Genomic DNA, 18,234 nt, shown 5'->3' on the forward strand with positions numbered 1-18,234 from the left:
CATACAGATGGATATTAAAGTTTGACTCCCAGTTATCAGCGTAGGCATTGCTATTTCACTCTGAATTGCAAATTTTTGATTCCTCAGTAGAGCACTGTGGAGTAGGTGTGATATGCTGATTTAATTGATGAATTGCTTATTTGATTAAACTATGATTAAGCAGCTTTATTTTTTATTCCATAAATGATAAATTACTTAAACTAGTTTTGTAATTAAGTATGCACACAGAAAATGAAGAGATTAATGCTTAATTAACTGAGGTCTGAACTATAGTTCTTGGGTCTTGTTGATTACAGATTGCTCTCGCCCCTCGCTCCACCGATATGGCCACCAGGTGCCCGTTATCTACCGGGTAATGAGCGTTGGAATAGGGCGGAGGTTCGATCACTGGATGCCCTGGGGGGGGGTGACAAGTGCCCAAGGGTAGTGACGGGGATAACGCAAGCAATCAGTCGTAGTGTTAAAGATTAAGGATTTATTAAATGAGTCACAGATAAGGATAAGGGATAACACAATTAGTTACAGCTTGGGCTTACAATATAATACTAGAACAAATAACACAAACACTACAATTACAAATAGAAGCTGGCCCTGGTATTTTTCTAAGTCCCAGTAATTATTCAGGTCGTCCCAGGGGTTAGTAAAAGTGATATTGGTGCTATTAGTAATCATAAATGCAGCAACTAATCTTATTAAACACAAATTGCGAGGCTCAACTGGTCCCCCTTGCGTTCAAGGTTTCCTGGTCAACGGGTTTCCCCTAGCAGGAGCCTTGGGGCGGCTGGAACCAGTCTCTGCCTCTTATCTAGCAATACAGATATCCTTAACAGCTAATCTTACTTACACATACAAACCACAAAAGTTTCATTACGGCCGGCAAGCTGTCAGGCTTCAGGAAACGCGTGAGCCCGGAGAGAGACTGCAGGGCGATCAATCCTGGATACGGTTCGACGGGAATTCGATTTCTCTCTGCCCGTCCCCGGGGGGGGGCCAACAATATATAACGAATTTTTCGTCATAATTTACAATAAGCCAATTGCAGGGTCGCGAGTGGCTCATGCCCATACAAGGGAGGCAATCGGCCCCCAGCATCTCTACTCAGGAAGCAACCGTCTGGGGGAAACTTCCCCTCCTCAGGTCGGTCGACCGCAAGGTGCTGTTTCCTATTACAAGTTCTGCTTTCTGAGCAGCTATGTGATCAGTGGCAGTTCTGGGGGCTGGGGGAAAATTCTGTTGGGGGGTGGAGGCCGAAGCACTTGTTGTATGGCCCTGGGGCCAAACTTGGGGGTCTAACATGCCCCCATGCTCCGGCCGACAACGCCCAACATACCTAAACCTCAGTGTCCGAGTCAGCGTCCGCTCCTACGAGCGGACGCGTCTCAGTGGCCGAGGCAATAAGGGCACTTCCCACCATCCGCCGAACACAGGCCTTAACAAAAGCACACCCGAGGCAGAGGAGGCAGAGGCCCACCACAAGCGACACAAAAAGGGCCTGAAAATAAGACTTATAGGCTCCAAGGCCCAGCCACTCCAGCCATGACCAGAAGCGGAAGGTCTCTCTGGACTCACGCACAGCAGTTCCCAAGGCCTGAAGGTCATTAATCACTTCAGTTAAGTTTCCAGAAATAGAAGACAGAGAGATACAGCACTTATCTTTAAACTGTGGATACATAGATATGAGGGTTTCACAAAAATCCCGTGATTGCAACAAAAATTGTATCATTAAGCGATTCTGAAAAGAATAATCTGCTAATTCACCTAATCGCTGATTAACTAAGCTAAAGCCCTTTGCAGTGGTGTTGGCTAGCGTTTCTATAGCTAACGATTGGAATAATACTTGCTCACGCAATAACATATATCCTACGGGGTTAAATGAGACCACTGAAGATACTACAGAGGACAACGCACCCTTTGCCCTCTCCCACCATCCCCAAGAACGTCGAACCCGCCCGGCTGAACTGGGCTGCCAGGTCTTAACATAAATGCCACCTCCTTTTATTAAAATGGAACCAATGGTACATACACCTCTAGGATTGGGAGGAAGCACCGCATAGGCTGCCTTGCCACACAGCCAAAAGTGCCCGGGTCTGAGGAACCAAGGGGAAAAGGTCGAGTCCTGACAGGCCGAGCCTCCCTTAAAAACTAACTTCTTAATGTGGCTGTGGGATAGATATGTGTGCTTAAGGGGCTGATAGAAGTTTTTGCCGTTATAAGTGTTGCCGCCGGACCCAATTTTCCGGCCGCGGTTACTGCATAAAACGGGGGGTGGGGACGTACGATTGAAAATAGGGCTGCTGGCCGTCTCATTTCCATCTACCAGCTGCCACTGGGAACAATTGGGGTAGGCCCCAACCCAACTAGTTTCTGTTCGATTATGTCCCAAAAAGGCCCAACAGTGGGATGCCATGGGCCTTTCCCCAGGTGACAAGGGGAGTGGGCCCATACGACGTACCCTAATTTCATTAAAAATAGGAAAAACAAGGGGGGAAATGGGGTCAAAAAGATCATTTGTGCAACCTGTCCATTGTACGGTGGGGAGCCACTGAGCAAAGGGGGAAGAACAATTGAGGGGATTATTAATACTACTAAAGTTAAACACTAACGGCAATAAATCAAACAAAGGCCTATTTACAGACAGCCTGTTGGAACATGCAAGACAGTTATCAGAGGTCAGCGAAGATAAGTCGATGTTTCCTCCCAGGGCTTCCTGGATCCAATAGGCTGCGAACAGAAGCTGATGGATATTTTCGCCCACACGATACCGTCTCGGGTTCAGCAGAGGTGGGTCCCTCTGATCGTTGTTCTGGCCTCCCGCCGCTATGGCGAACTGTAAGACAGAACAGAAGGCGGCCTTATTGGCCCCCGTTAGTTCGTTCCTGACTCGGAACGCTTGCTTATCCAGTTATGATGGACCAAGGTGTGGGTGCCCCGGGCATCCACAATCGTGTAGGTGTTAGGATATTTACCTGCACTTACAATTTGGGCAGCGTAGGGTTCTCGGTGACCTGAGGCCTGTGGCTCAGCCACCCAGACTAGTTGGTCAGGCTGATATACGGGAGTCCAGGGGCCTCTAGGTCTGGGGCTGATTTCAGGCCAACGAGAATAGTTTGCATTGAGAGAGATTAGAACCTGCGGTAATAGTGCACTCCAACCCTTATAGTCAGCGTTGGGATTAACTGAACGTATCATGGTTTTCAGAACCCCGATTTTCCGCTCTACAACACCATTACTTTCGGGGTGATACTTCAAGTGAATATGGAGGGAAGCCCCCCATCCCAGCACTAATGCTTCAAAACGTTTGCTGGTAAACGGGGGTCCTCCATCTGCTTGAACTTCGGAGGGCACACCCCATGCTGCGGCTACCTGTTGCAGTGCCCCAGCCACAGCCGCAGCCTTGGTGGTATTTAGAGGGATACAGTGAGTTTGACGGGAGCCCAAATCTACCACTACCAGAGCCTTTGGGTGGCGACGGGCTCCAGGTAGGGGTCCCATTAAATCTATTTGCCACACCGCGCCAGGAGGGAAATACTCCGCAGCGTACGCCCACCGCTCATAACGTGGGCGGTTTTGGGACTTGATTTGTGCACACTTAAGGCAGGACTGCACGATTCTTTCACAGTCCTGTCGCCGTACCTCAGGTTTTCCCTGAGCACCTAGGGCTAACTGATTATATAGGCGGCCGCTAGGCAAATGCCCCCAATCCTCATGAAGCCATTGGAGGAATGGGTCGGTGTTTAGCTGGGGCTGCTGCCCCAGGCACACTTGGGGGGCTTGAATTTCCCTCATTCTGTGATCCAATTCGGAGTGGAGGGGATTAGAGTCAGGACGATGTGACGGGCAATGGGTTATAAACCAGGGCCGGGAGAACTTACGTACGAGGTCAAAAATAGTCTCCCACAGTGGCATGAACGCTGTGGGATTAGCCTCTCCCGTGAGGATGCTGAGACAAAATTGTGAGTCTATACCCAATACGACCTGAGCAGAAACAGAATGGGCCTGGGTAACGTGCTGGGCAGCGAGAAGGACCCCATGGACTTCGCTATGCTGGGCCGATAAACCCGGGGGAAGGAGATCAACCTGGAAATGGTCGCATTTAGCACAGAGAACTCCTGCCCGGGGGGTCGGGGAAGTGCCCCCGTCGGACACAATCCAGGGGTCATATTTTGTTTCTATACACAAGGGCTCCGAAACTCCTGGGAATCGGACATCGTTTGGCAGCGATTTAAGCGTCCATTCCCGCCACGTGATTTCCCCCAAATAACACAGCTGTTGCCAAGTTAGGCTGGTCCCGTGAAAACTGGGGGGGGGCAGCCGCGTGAGCCAAGGAATGAGGTGTACCTCGGGGCCGATCAGGGTCCCTTTACTAGATAGCGGGGCCCAAATGCGTGCCTCGCCTGCGGCTAGTAACATAAGTCCTATGGGTCCATATCGATACTGAGGACCCTTGAGCCGTCGGGCCCAGTTATAGACCGGTTGCCCGTCTTGTGATACCGAGTACCCATAGTGATGTTGTGTAAGGAACAGGGTAATGATAAAAGGTGAATCCCTTTTATATCGCGCTAGCCGTGGGTTAGAGGCAAACCAGGTGGCTATTCGTTCCAAGCTCTTTTGGGCCTCAGGACTCCATATTTCCCGTTTCCGTTTGGACGAGAGGGGTTCCTGGATCGTTTCCAGGTCTACAAGGTGTTTATCTGGAATGAAGTGTCGGTGATAATTAATCAGGCCTAAAAGTCTCTATAGTTGCTTTTTATTCTCGGGTGGGTCTTTAACCCAAGGGTCTAAAATCCCCGAGGTGGGTTGGCCACAGTTATAGGGGTCATAATGTTGGCCTAAGAAGGAAAAGCTTTGAGAGGGCACGAGGTGGCTTTTTCTCTCATTAATTCGCCACCCATTGGCCCTTAGTTCGGCTACCACGGTGTTAGTTACGTGTTGGACTATGTGTTCGTTGGGCCCAATTATGATTATATCGTCCACATAGGCTAGAATGGTGGTGCCCCCAGTGGCTTCTATCCCCTTTAAGGTTTTTGCAAGAGCGGCCGTGGCCAAGGCGGGGGAATTACAGAACCCTTGAGGGCACACCTTCCACTGATACTGTGCGCCCTGGAAAGCAAAATTTAGGATTTGGGGTTTGTCCTCCAACGGGATTTGATAGAACATATCCTTTAAATCTAGGGTGCAGGCCCACCTCCCACTGGCATCGCTTAGCTGTTGCCGTATTTCTGGAATGGTGGCTGGGCCTGCGAATGGGAGGTGTCGGACTCGGCTATTTGCCTGCCTATAGTCAATGACCAGTCGAAATTCAGAGGGGTTGCCGGGCTTGGGGATACCCCAGCCGGGAGATAGATAATTTGACGCGGTCGCCTGTGCTATCCGTCCCTCTTTTAATAATTGGTCGAGGAGTTGCTTAATCAGGGGGATGCCTTCAGGCTTCGTGGGAATGGGAGAGAATTTCCATGAACTGTTATTAACAAGCTCGGGGCAATAAGGGGGGGGGGGGCTTCGGGCGACAGGGTGACAGGCAGAGCCTGACAGACTTGTTTTTGTAATCGCAGTCGTTTTATATCCCCAACCCCCAACAAATTTGTTCCTCCCAACAAAGCCTTTACTTTTCGCTTATACCCCTTATGAATCAAAGTAAAGCTGACTACAGGCTTTTCTTCAATACTGTTAAGACCCTGAATAAACATAATAGAACTTGTGGGTACATGAGGCACATCGGATTTTATAACAGAGATTTGAGCTCCGGTGTCCAACAAAAAAGATACAGGGGTGTAAGGGGGTTTAGGACCGGCTACCAATAGGGTGTGATATGGTCGATCATCCCAAGTGTCTGTGGAGGCCGGGGCGCACCCGGCCTCTACTCGTTTTTTGTCCTCAAATAGTCATCCCAGTCCTTCCATCCTAACTGTTTCCCCAAATCTTGCTGCTGGGAAGTGGACATCTTCCGCAGTGCTTCCTTGGGGATCCCCTTATGTAACAGGAACCCAAAAAGTGCTTTTTCAGCCTTGGTTCGTTCAGGGTGTTTATGCTGACCCTTGTTAACAGGGCTCTCAGCTGGAAGGGCTGAAATGGGGTTCTTCGGGGCTGGTGGCATTCGGAGCCGGGACACGGCCTCATATAAGGTAATAAGGGGTTGCCCAACCCAACCATGCAACAGCAGGAGTCCCCCTGTGTCAATCGGTGGGGCGCCATCTACGGCCAAGTCCACCGCGTCCCGTTGGACCGGAATTTGAGTGGGATCTGTGACATAAATAAAGGGGACACCTGACTGAACCTGTTGCTGGTCTAAATTTAACGGTACCACTTGTGGGTTCCACACTATGATGGACGCTCCGGCAATAGCCCAGATGATCTCATGGGGTGTATTTACGCTGCCGGGAGGTACATACAGTCCCTTAAAACTGCCTTTCATGGCCAAGACGGCCGCGGCCGGGGTGGTGAGCGGCCATACCTCATTTCCCAAGAGATGATGACCCGGGAACCCCGACGCCCAATTGGACGTTTTGGCCAGAACAGCGGCTTCCTCCCTATCCACCATCTCTGCCCCGTGATCCAGGGCCAGACGACCCAGCCACACTAGGGGTGCCTCGCCCTCCCTGCGCCTCGTGTCTGCTAAGAATTCCTTCATCTCCGCCTTGGTGCGAGTTCGGTACTCGGTAGTCGTAACTGTCTGACCTGTATAATAATCCACCTTACTTTTGGTGATAGCAACAGGCATGGCCTCCATCTGCCCCTTCTTCTCAGGCGCAGGTGGGGCTGAGGGGAGTGCGGGATAAATTAAAGGGCAAGGGGGGGCTTCATAAGGGGGTGGTCTCCCATCCTCCTGCTCTTTGCCACTTATCTCACACTCTGCGCTGTCGGTGTCGTTAGCAGCGGCTTGTTTAGCAGCAAACATAGTGCTTCCATGAAGGACCGCACAGAGGTCCAGCGTTTTGTTTAATGCGCTGAACAAGACCGTGGACACGTCTTCCAACTTATACTCGTCTGGTCTAAGTTTCCTTGTCCGCCTGGTCTGTTCCAATTCCTTCATTAAGTGGACTAACAACCCGTGGGCTGGATCACCCGGCTGTACCCGGGGCGGGAATATGAATTTGGGAACGGTGGCCCCGGATCTTTTTATGATACGGCTACACTCGTTCCAAATGCCAGACGGTGTCTCGGTCCGACTAGTCTCCGCAACCCCCGTGCACTGGGATTGCAGGGAACTATCGGCCGGCTGACATTTAAAGGTGGGATGGCAATGGAGGAGACATCCTACGGCAGGCAGGGTTAATGAGGTTGTATAGCTTTTTGACCCTGACCCTGATTCTATAATACAAATCCAATCTAGGGTGGGCTTCGCAGACTGTCTGCTGGCCACTTGGTGAAATTGCAGGTGTTGAAATTGCTCGAGCTCAGATTGTTCACGGTCCCCACTAGACCACGGGCACTGACCCTCCCGAAGGCATCCTGTTCGTGACGCCATGTTGATTACAGATTGCTCTCGCCCCTCGCTCCACCGATATGGCCACCAGGTGCCCGTTATCTACCGGGTAATGAGCGTTGGAATAGGGCGGAGGTTCGATCACTGGATGCCCTGGGGGGGGGTGACAAGTGCCCAAGGGTAGTGACGGGGATAACGCAAGCAATCAGTCGTAGTGTTAAAGATTAAGGATTTATTAAATGAGTCACAGATAAGGATAAGGGATAACACAATTAGTTACAGCTTGGGCTTACAATATAATACTAGAACAAATAACACAAACACTACAATTACAAATAGAAGCTGGCCCTGGTATTTTTCTAAGTCCCAGTAATTATTCAGGTCGTCCCAGGGGTTAGTAAAAGTGATATTGGTGCTATTAGTAATCATAAATGCAGCAACTAATCTTATTAAACACAAATTGCGAGGCTCAACTGGTCCCCCTTGCGTTCAAGGTTTCCTGGTCAACGGGTTTCCCCTAGCAGGAGCCTTGGGGCGGCTGGAACCAGTCTCTGCCTCTTATCTAGCAATACAGATATCCTTAACAGCTAATCTTACTTACACATACAAACCACAAAAGTTTCATTACGGCCGGCAAGCTGTCAGGCTTCAGGAAACGCGTGAGCCCGGAGAGAGACTGCAGGGCGATCAATCCTGGATACGGTTCGACGGGAATTCGATTTCTCTCTGCCCGTCCCCGGGGGGGGGCCAACAATATATAACGAATTTTTCGTCATAATTTACAATAAGCCAATTGCAGGGTCGCGAGTGGCTCATGCCCATACAAGGGAGGCAATCGGCCCCCAGCATCTCTACTCAGGAAGCAACCGTCTGGGGGAAACTTCCCCTCCTCAGGTCGGTCGACCGCAAGGTGCTGTTTCCTGTTACAAGTTCTGCTTTCTGAGCAGCTATGTGATCAGTGGCAGTTCTGGGGGCTGGGGGAAAATTCCGTTGGGGGGTGGAGGCCGAAGCACTTGTTGTATGGCCCTGGGGCCAAACTTGGGGGTCTAACAGGTCTCTATTCACTAAAGAAAACATTCTGTTGCTATGCAGGTATAATGTTGTTTTCTGTGGGACTTTCACATGGTGGTTTGAGTGCATATATGACTGAATTCATTCCAGAAGTGGCCATGGATATAATCTCTTCCTGAAGAAGTGGAGTCCATGGGCCAGCTTCTCATGTGGTGTAAATTGGAGCATCTCCATTGATGACACTGTAAGCTACATTGGTTTATACCAACTAAGATTCTGGCCCAAAGTGGATTAGAAAGCTTGGAGGGAAAGTTGTGACTCTACCAAGTACAGCAGATAAGCATCAGTGATTAATTTTGCCTCATACAATCAGCTTGTTGGTCAGATTTCATTCATATTGTATTTGAGTAGAGGTTGAGGAGAATGGAAATTTCATTCAAGATTTTGAAATTTCAAAATTTGCCCTTGTTGCAATTCAGAATGAGATTCCATTATATCTCTACAAAAGAAAATTTTGGAACAAAATCATTTCGGAACAACCAAAACTGTTTTTAATGAAATTGCTGCACTTGTTTCAGCTTTAAAAATTGTATAGTTTATAATATATAATAAAAAATAAAAAATGAAAGCAGTTCTGCAAAGAAGAATTGAAATGTTTCATTCTAACAATATCAAAAGTAAATATTTTGATATTTCTGAAACTTTTTTCTTCCAAAACAAAATTTCTGTGAAATTTACAATATTTTGCAAAGCATTTTGATTTCAACTGCATTTCTGAAAAGAAAACTGTAACACCAATGTATTTATCTGCAAACAGCTCAAGTTTTGAATAGTTAATCTCCTCTGCAATATTCATATAAGTAGCAAAACTACAGAACATCCCTTGGCCCGCACCACTTCCCACAGCCCCCATTGGCCTGAAGCAGTGAACCACAGCCAGTGGGAACCGCGATTGGCTGAACCTGCAGACATGGCAGGTAAAAAAACCAGCCCGGCCCGTCAGGGTGCTTACTCTGGCGAGCCACATGCCAAAGATTGCAGATCCCTGACCAAGAGCATGCTCTATCGGTGCAGCTGAGTGTGGTCATCTGGGCTCAGATTTGTTGTTTGACCCCTTCAGTCTTAGTGTGGGGTTTGTACATCCCACCACACGTCTTCCCCCTGAAGGTCACTGTTGGGGGACCTACCTGTGATTCTTGTTCTCCCCCAGCTTGTGGAAAAATCTGCATTTTTATGGTCCCTTCCCGCTTAGTGAAGTACTTGAAAACTATACATCAGTGAGGGGTTGGTATCCTTCATTTAGTTGAGCCAATGGAGGGAAGTGTGGTCTGTCACTAAGGGTATGTCTACACTACAAAATTAAGTCGATTTTATGTAAGTCGACATTGAGCCTCCTATTTAAGCAAGTCATTTCTGCATCACTCCATTATGCACATTGTGTCGGCAGAGTACATCCTCACCAGCAGGGCTTGCATCAACTCATGGAGTGCTGCACTGTGGGTAGCTATCCCACAATGCATGGAGACAAGTGGAATGTTGAGTTGGGCTTGAAACGCCACATGGGACCAAAACATTTGCGCGGATCATTATGGTAACATGGCATTAGGCTCCCATGTTGCACTTACCTCCCTTCCTCCCTCCCTGAAATCAACTGCAAATAATCTAAGCCTTTTTTGCACTCTTTTTCCTAAGTTTTGGTTACCTGTGCGGAAGTCGTGAAAGCAAGCATGGACCCCACTCAGCTGTACAGTTTTGTTGTGAACATTACAAACACCTTGCGCCTTATCCTGCAGTATTTGCTCAGCTGAAGCAGGAGCCACCTTGCAGAACACTGTGATGCCATGCAAGCAGCATGCTGGAAGTTAGTGGAGAATCAGTTTGTAGTGGGTAAATTTACCGTGGGGTCTCCTGTGATCCAAGTTGCCGGGTCAATCAGTAGACTTCTACTAAAAAGGGTAGTGACTCTGGGAAACATGCAGGACATCGTGGATGGTTTTACTATGATGGGGTTCCCTAACTGCAGTGGGGCGATAGATGGAATGGACATCCGTATCTTGGCAGCAGACGACCTTGCCAACGAGTACATAAACCAAAAGGAGTAACTTCTTAATGGCATTGCAAGCGCTGATGAATCACATGGGCCATGTCGTCACATCACTGTGGGATAGTCAGGAAAGGTGCATGACGCGCGCATCTTTAGGAACTCCAGTCTGTTCAGAAAGCTGCAAGCAAGAATTTTATTTCCAGACTTCAGAATAACAATTGGTGATATTGAAATGCCAATTGTGATCCTGGGAGACCCAGCATACCCCTTGCTCCCATGGCTAATGAAGCCATACACAGGCAGCCTGGACAGCAGTAAGGACTGGTTCAATCATAGGCTGAGCAAGTACAGAATGGTGGTGGAATGTGTCTTTGGACATTTACAAGCCCACTGGCATAGCTTGCTTACTAGGTTAGACCTCAGTGAAAGCAATATCCCTATTGTTGTTGCTGTGTGTGACAGGTTGGATCACAGAAACCCCTTGGGAGCTGCCAACTGATGAGCCAAGACTACCTCTGCTCTTGTCTTCCCTGCCAGCTCAGGACCCCAGCACCCTGTCTTGTGAGCTAGACACTCCCATCTGCTCCAACAAAGACCCAGGGTCTGAATTACTTGCCCCAAAGCTGCAGGTTTACCTAAAACAGCTCACAGAAGTGTACTTATCTTTAGCACTCAGATGCCCAACTCCCAGTGGGATCTAAACCCAAATAAATCCATTTTACTCTGTATAAAGCTTATGCAGGGTAAACTCATCAATTGTTTGCCCTCCATAACACTGATAGAGAGATATGCACAGTTGTTTGCTCCCCCAGGTATTAATACATACTCTGAGTTAATTAAGTAAAAAGTGATTTTATTAATTACAGAAAGTAGGATTTAAGTGATTCTAAGTAGTAAGAGACAGAACAAAGTAAGTCACCAAGCAAAATAAAATAAAATGCGCAAATCTATGTCTAATCAAACTGAATACAGATAATGTCACCCTGGGAGAGGCTTCAGTCAGTTTTTTCCTCAGACTGGACACCTTCCAGGCCTGGGCACAGTTCTTTCCTCTGGTACAGCTCCTGTTCCAGCTTAGGTGGTAGCTAGGGGATTCTTCATGATGGCTCCTCACTCCATTTGTTCTCTTCTACCCCTTTATATACCTTTTGCATAAGGCGGGAATCCTTTTGTCCCTCTCTGAGTTCCCACCCCATCCTTCTCAATGGAAAAGTTAAAAATGGATTCCATTTCAGGTGACAGGATCACATGTCACTGCAAGACTTCATTATTACCCACTTGCCAGCACACACATATACAAAAAGACTTACAGGTAAAACACAGCCATTTGCAGACAATGGTCCTAGTTAACGGGGGTCATCAAGATTCCAAACCACCATTAATGGCCCACACTTTATATAATTACAATAGGCCCTCAGAGTTATATTTCAAATTTTTAGGTTCAGATATAAGAGTAGTACATTTATACAAATAGGATGGGAGTACTTGTGGCACCTTAGAGACTAACACATTTATTGTAGCATAAGCTTTCATGGGTTACAGCTCACTTCATCGGACGTAAGGACCAGAAGTGAGCTGTAGCCCACGAAAGCTTATGCTACAATGAATTTGTTAGTCTCTAAAGTGCCACAAGTACTCCTATTCTTTTTGTGGATACAGACTAACATGGCTACTACTCTGAAACAAATAGGATGATTACACTCAGTAGGTTATAAGCTTTGTAATGATAGCTTACAAGAGACCTTTTGCATGAAGCATATTCCAGTTACATTATAGTCTCTTATTATTAATTTTTTATGAAACCATATAGACTGCAAAACATCTCACTGTGTGCTCCTTAATATTTGTGAAACCATGGGAGAAAAGTTTCTGGCAGGATAGGGGGCTGAGGCAGATCGCCTGGCAACCAATTTTGAGCTGCCAGACACCAGGGCAATAAGGAGAGCACATTGATGGGCTTTGCATCTATGTGAGACTTTGAAAACTAGTTTCATGAATGACCCACAGTAATGTGACACCTATGTGTGCTATTCCTTACCAAGCTGTCCGTTTTATTGCATGTATTCCTCTGTAAACTACACCCCCACCAACCATATTCATTCATAGTGTGCTGAATGAATAAAAAGCCTTTTCTCCTCAATCCATTAATTTTTATTATGCTAACAAACACAGAGAGACAGCAAAGAAAAGTAAGAAAAGCTGGGGCAAAATAGCTGATAACACTGAGTGCGGGAGAAACAAAGAAAGCTTGCTTACAATAGCACTGCAATAACAACCAAATGTGTGGGAAGGGGCACCTTCTGGTCCTTTTATCCTCCCCCACAGTTGCATGTGAGAAAGATACCAAAATTCTCCCCCCACCCAGAGGTGAGAGTAAGCTGGTCCGGTCCGGTATGGTGTACCGGCAAGAGCCAGTACACCGTGCCGGACCGCACCGGCTTCTGCAGCGGGGATTTAAAGGGCTCTGAGCTGCCTATGGCTGTAGGCAGCCCAAAGCCCTTTAAATCCCATCCGTGGCTCAGGCGGCCGGGCTGGGGCTGGGATTTAAAGGGCTCAGAGCTCCCCGCCACTGTGGGCAGCCAAGAGCCCTTTAAATCCTGCCTGCAGCTCCTGTGGCCAGGCTGGGGCTGGGATTTAAAGGGCTCAGAGCTCCCCGCCACTGCAGGCAGCCAAGAGCCCTTTAAATCCCGGCCCCAGCCCAGCAAAGCTCGGGGTTTCCTGCAGCACCCGGAGTCCCGGGCCCTTTAATTTGCCCCTGAGCCCTAGGGGGCTCCCAGCCACCTCTGCAGCTGGGAGCCCCTGGTTGTTTTAAATCTTAAGAGGCCCCGCCTCTTCTGGATGAGGCCACGCCCCCCTAGGACTCCAGCAGCACCGGTAAGTCCTGTGAGTTACTTTCACCCCTGCCCCCACCCCTGCATCCTAGAACATCTGGGAGAAGAGGATGTGAACCTTGGCGATTATGGCCGCAGGTTCAGCATAGGTTGCAGTGGGACTCTAGCATCCAGCTGCCTTTCTTGAACCTCAACAAAATGCCTCAACATGTCTGTTTGCTCCCTAATAATCCGCACCATCTCATTCTCATGCTCATGTTCCCTCATGCTCTGCTGTCCTCATGGTCATTGTGCAGCCCTTCCAACAGTACAATCGTCCATGCATTGAACTCCATCTTGTCACTCTCGGACGCATGCATTAACTCAGGGTTTCTCAAAGAGGGGTCACTGCTTGTGTAGGGAAAGCCCCTGGTGGGCCTGGCCGGTGTGTTTACCTACCCTGTCTGAAGGTCTGGCTGATCACAGCTCCCACTGGAAGCTCCCATTGGCCTGGAGCAGTGATCCACAGCCAGTGGGAGCCGCGATCAGCTGGACCTGTGGACCGGGCAGGTAAACACACCAGCCTGGCCTGCCAGGGGCTTTCCCTACACAAGTGGGGACCCCTGTTTGAGAAACCCTGCATTAACTCATTGAACATGTCCTCCTGAGTCTTCTTTTTCCACCTTCTAATCTGGGAAAGTTTCTGTCCTGGTATGGAGGATGTGCTGATGGACAAGGTCTCAGCTGAAAGAATACAAAGCACAAATATATGACAGTGCATATATTGTTTCTGGTGCAAGGTTAAATCTTTTAATAAAAGAATCAGCCCTCAATGCACTTCCCTGCAAGCCACAATGTAAGCAGAACCACTGGTTGCTGCAAGAGTCAGTTTGCTGCTCTAGCAATGATGAGTAAGGCCACAAGGCATGGGTGAGAGGTCTTGTGCTGCAGCTTTTGTTAAGACATCTTTGGGATGAATGGTTGCAACCTCAGCAAAACCCACTTTCCCCTAGCAACATGGATGGTGTTTGAGGACAGGCATCAGCATAAAGCCCCGCAAATAGTTTGATTGTTACAAAGAAGGCACCAGGTTGGGGTGGAAGGGAGATGAACAGGATGCGTCTCCCTCCCCTTTTTCAAATGCTGGCTGAAATACACAGTGATCCCTTCCAACCACAACCAGGGCACACCGGGGAAGCATGGTTGTGTGACCCAGAATTCACAAAATGGGCGGATTACTTATCAAATTGCTTGTGGTTTAAGGGATAGCATTTAAAGCTTCTCTCATTTTCCCTAGGTGACCACATGCAATATAACTCTCCTGAGGGTAGCAGAGGTTGAAAGGGAGCAGATACTGCAAGCGTCTGGTACAGACCTGGTCTTTATGCTGTAATGCTGTGTGCCACAATGATGCCAGGAGAGTTAATACTGGAGTGGCTCAGGAAAGTGTTGTATCATGGTGTTGATGGTGGAGATCTCAAGGGAGAATTCCCAGCCCATGGAGAGCACTCTCTTTTGGGAGAGCACCCTTTGTGTAGCTGGAGTGTCCATCAATAACTATTATCCCAATTTTTAAATTCAGATTCAATCTTTAAAATAATAGCATATAACCCCTAGAGTTTCAAAATTTGTACTCACGCGAGGTGCCTTCCCCGGCATCACGCTCCACTGACATTTGGTCCTGTGGGGGGATGGGTTCCAGAGTTACAAAAAGCTCTTGACTGTCGGGCAGAATGGATCCTCCACTTTCCTGCCACACATTGTCCTCCAGAATGTCCTCATGGTTGACCAAAGTTGCCCAGGGCTCCTGGGAAGTATTCATGGAGCATTTTGGGTTAGTGGTGAGGTCGCTGCCAAGAATTGCATGCAGCTCCCTATAGAAGTGGCATGTCTGTGGCTCAGAATCAGAGTGACTTCTCGCCTCCCTTGTCTTCTGGTACATTTGCCGAAATGCCTTTATTTTCACGCAGCACTGCTGTGTGTCCCTGGTGTAGCACTTCTCCCCAGTGCCCTGCATGATTTTAGCATGGATGTTAACATTTCTTCTGCTGGTTCAGAGGCTCTGTCTGCCCGGCCTCGTATCCCCACACAGCAATAAGATCCACTACCTCCTGTCTGCTCCATTCTGGAGCATGTTTGCGGTCTTGGGCATCCATGGCCAGCTGTGCTGACTTTCTCTTCATGCCAATCAAACAGGAAAAGAAAATTCAAATTTTCCCAGGGTTTCAACAAGTTGGCGGCTGTTTCCTGTGTACCTGGCTGAAGTGCAGTGGAGTTTAAAATGCTCTCCAGAGTGGTCACAGCAGAGCTCCTCCTGGAGGCCAGTTCACTCAAATTACACAGCACAGTGTCTACGCTATCACCATGTCAACACGTGGATATCAACTGAAGACCTATGTCTTTCATGGAGGTGGAATACAGAAGTTGACTTTATAAGCACTTTAGGTCAGCCGAAGGGACTCAGTTGTGTAGAAACATACGTTATTAACTCGACCTAACACAGCATATGTCAATCTAATTTTGTAGTGTAGACCAGGCCTACGAGGAAAGGGTGAAATCTGAGTATGAGAGCACTGGTTCTTGGCTCTTCTGTTCTTTCAATGTCCTAAAGGCCCTGCCACAGGCTTCGGACCAAGAATTTTCTTAGGGCTCATGTTTTTTATCAGGTTCACTGGAGGCTTCAATGATAGCAAAACCCAGTACAAAGTGCCTGAGTATCCAGTGATGCCTATGAAACAACACACCTGGTTTTTGTGTTTGGTATGGGGCACTGCTCCAAGGCTTGTACCTTATTAATTAGTGACCCAAATGCTTACCCCCTACCCTATAGACAAGGTAAGTCACCTCGCAGGTGGCCAGTTTGCACTTGGCTGGGTTGGCCATCAGTCCTTCCTTTTTGAGGGATTGCAGTGTTGCCATGAAGTGTCTTGGGTGACTGTTCCAGTCATAACTATGAATGACAATATTGTCCAATTATGCCATGGCATACCTCCTGTGTGGTCAAAGTACATGGTACATGAGGCACAGAAAGATGGGTGCTACTCTGTGAAGGTCGTAGCTTTAAATTGACAAAGACCAAACATTGTAAAGAAGCCAGTCTTCTCTCATTCTTCAGTCGTCAAAAGTGTCTGCCAATTATCCTTTTTTAGGTCAAGAGTGGATATAATTGGCACTCTAAGCAAGTCTAAAAGCGCATCTACCCTAGACACAGAGTACACATCAAATTTCCATAGTGTGTTTACTCTCCAGAAATGGATGCAGTATCAGGTTGACCTGTTGGCCTTCAGTACAAGTATGATTGGGCTCCACGACTCACTATGAAACTCCTCAACCACCCCCAAGTCTAACGTGGCCTGAAGTTCTTGGTGGACTGTTTCCAATATCTTGTGTGGCAGGTATTGTAGGCTCCCTCAGACTCTTTTTCCCAGTTCAGTGTCTATGTGATGGTAGGACAGGTGCATCATGGCAGCACTGAGAATACTGAGGGAAAGGCCTCCATCAGCTGTCATAACTGTAGTTTTTCTTAAGGATGAAATTCTTCTCCCATGTATATTTAGCCAGTATCAAGGCCTACGGGTGCCTGTGGGCCAAGCTTGAGTTTGGGCAGAGCCAGTGCTATGAGGAGGCCTTCTTGGTCTCACCCAGGACGTTAGCACGTTCATGCAATAGATTTGCATTTCTTTTCTCTTCCTTGGATGGCAAATTTCATAACTGAGCATTTCCACCTTGCTCAAATGGACCTTAATACTTCAAATGGACCTTGCCACCTGGCCAGTAGCTTTGATTCTGTTGTCTGTAGTAACAACAAAACCCTATACCTAGATCCAAATTCTCACATTCTGGCCCCTAAGTTTTAAGCCCTTTCCTGGTTCTGCTGGGACTTCAGCAGGTTTTCTTTTGGAAAAGCCCCCAGTGTTTCCAAATTCTTCCTCAAATGGATCACATACTGTACCACACTAGTTTTCGGAGGCTTTGCTACTCGCAGAGAAGATCCAGGACCATGCATGATTGTCTCCCATGGAATTGGGGGAATCCTGATGATGCTTGGGGCACCTCTTGGATGGCAAAAAGGATGAGTGACAGTAATTAATGCCAATGATGAGGGTCTGAGCCCCAAAAATGGATAGTCTTACATATCTCTTAAATTCCAAATTCAGGGCTCCCTCTCTTTGCACCTTCCTGCTGGTCTTATAGACAACACCTATTTTCCATTAGGCCCCATCAAGACTGTTAATATGGAACAGGTGGGCCGGAGCAGTAGCATAGCCCCATTTAATGGTATTATCCACAATATCTCTTATCTCTCATAGATCAGCCCCTGACAGGAAAAGAAACATCACTGAATACTGATTAAGAATACAGTAGTTGAAAAATATTTTAAATGGGAATTAAAGGAAGCATTTGATGAAAAAGAGTTTAGTTTAATGTGGTCATTCTGAATACTATGTGTTGCTGAGGAGTGTTGAAAATTGGTAGCAATTGAAGAGGAGAATTGAAGAGGAGAATGGGGCCTGTCAAAGGAATGAAAAGGGCTGATGAACTGAAATAGGAGGAGGGCATAAGCTTCCGCAGCAGATTGACAACAGTGATGTAAAGCTGATGAAAAGGGGGTGGAGGAAAGGGATCCACACGGAAGAAGAGAAGTGCATTGGATGTTTGGCAATTCAGAGAGAGGCGAAGGGCTAAAAGGAGATCTGGGTGGGCAAAAGTTCTGGAACAGGAGTAGGATAAGTGCAGAGAAGAGGGGGGTGTTAGCTGGAACCCTGGGAAAGATTCAGATGAGGACTGGGGAGCAAAGACTACTATGTGAGAAAACAGCAGTAACAGGACATTCTGCTGGTTGGGCAGAAGAATGAGATGAGACAAGTGGCTGGGGACAGCCAGGTGAGGTTTTTGTTTTGTCTTTATCTGAAGCATCATGGATTGGTCACAATTAGAGATGGACA

Source organism: Gopherus flavomarginatus, chromosome 1 (assembly GCF_025201925.1).
Source record: "Gopherus flavomarginatus isolate rGopFla2 chromosome 1, rGopFla2.mat.asm, whole genome shotgun sequence".
Classification (NCBI taxonomy): Eukaryota; Metazoa; Chordata; order Testudines; family Testudinidae; genus Gopherus; species Gopherus flavomarginatus.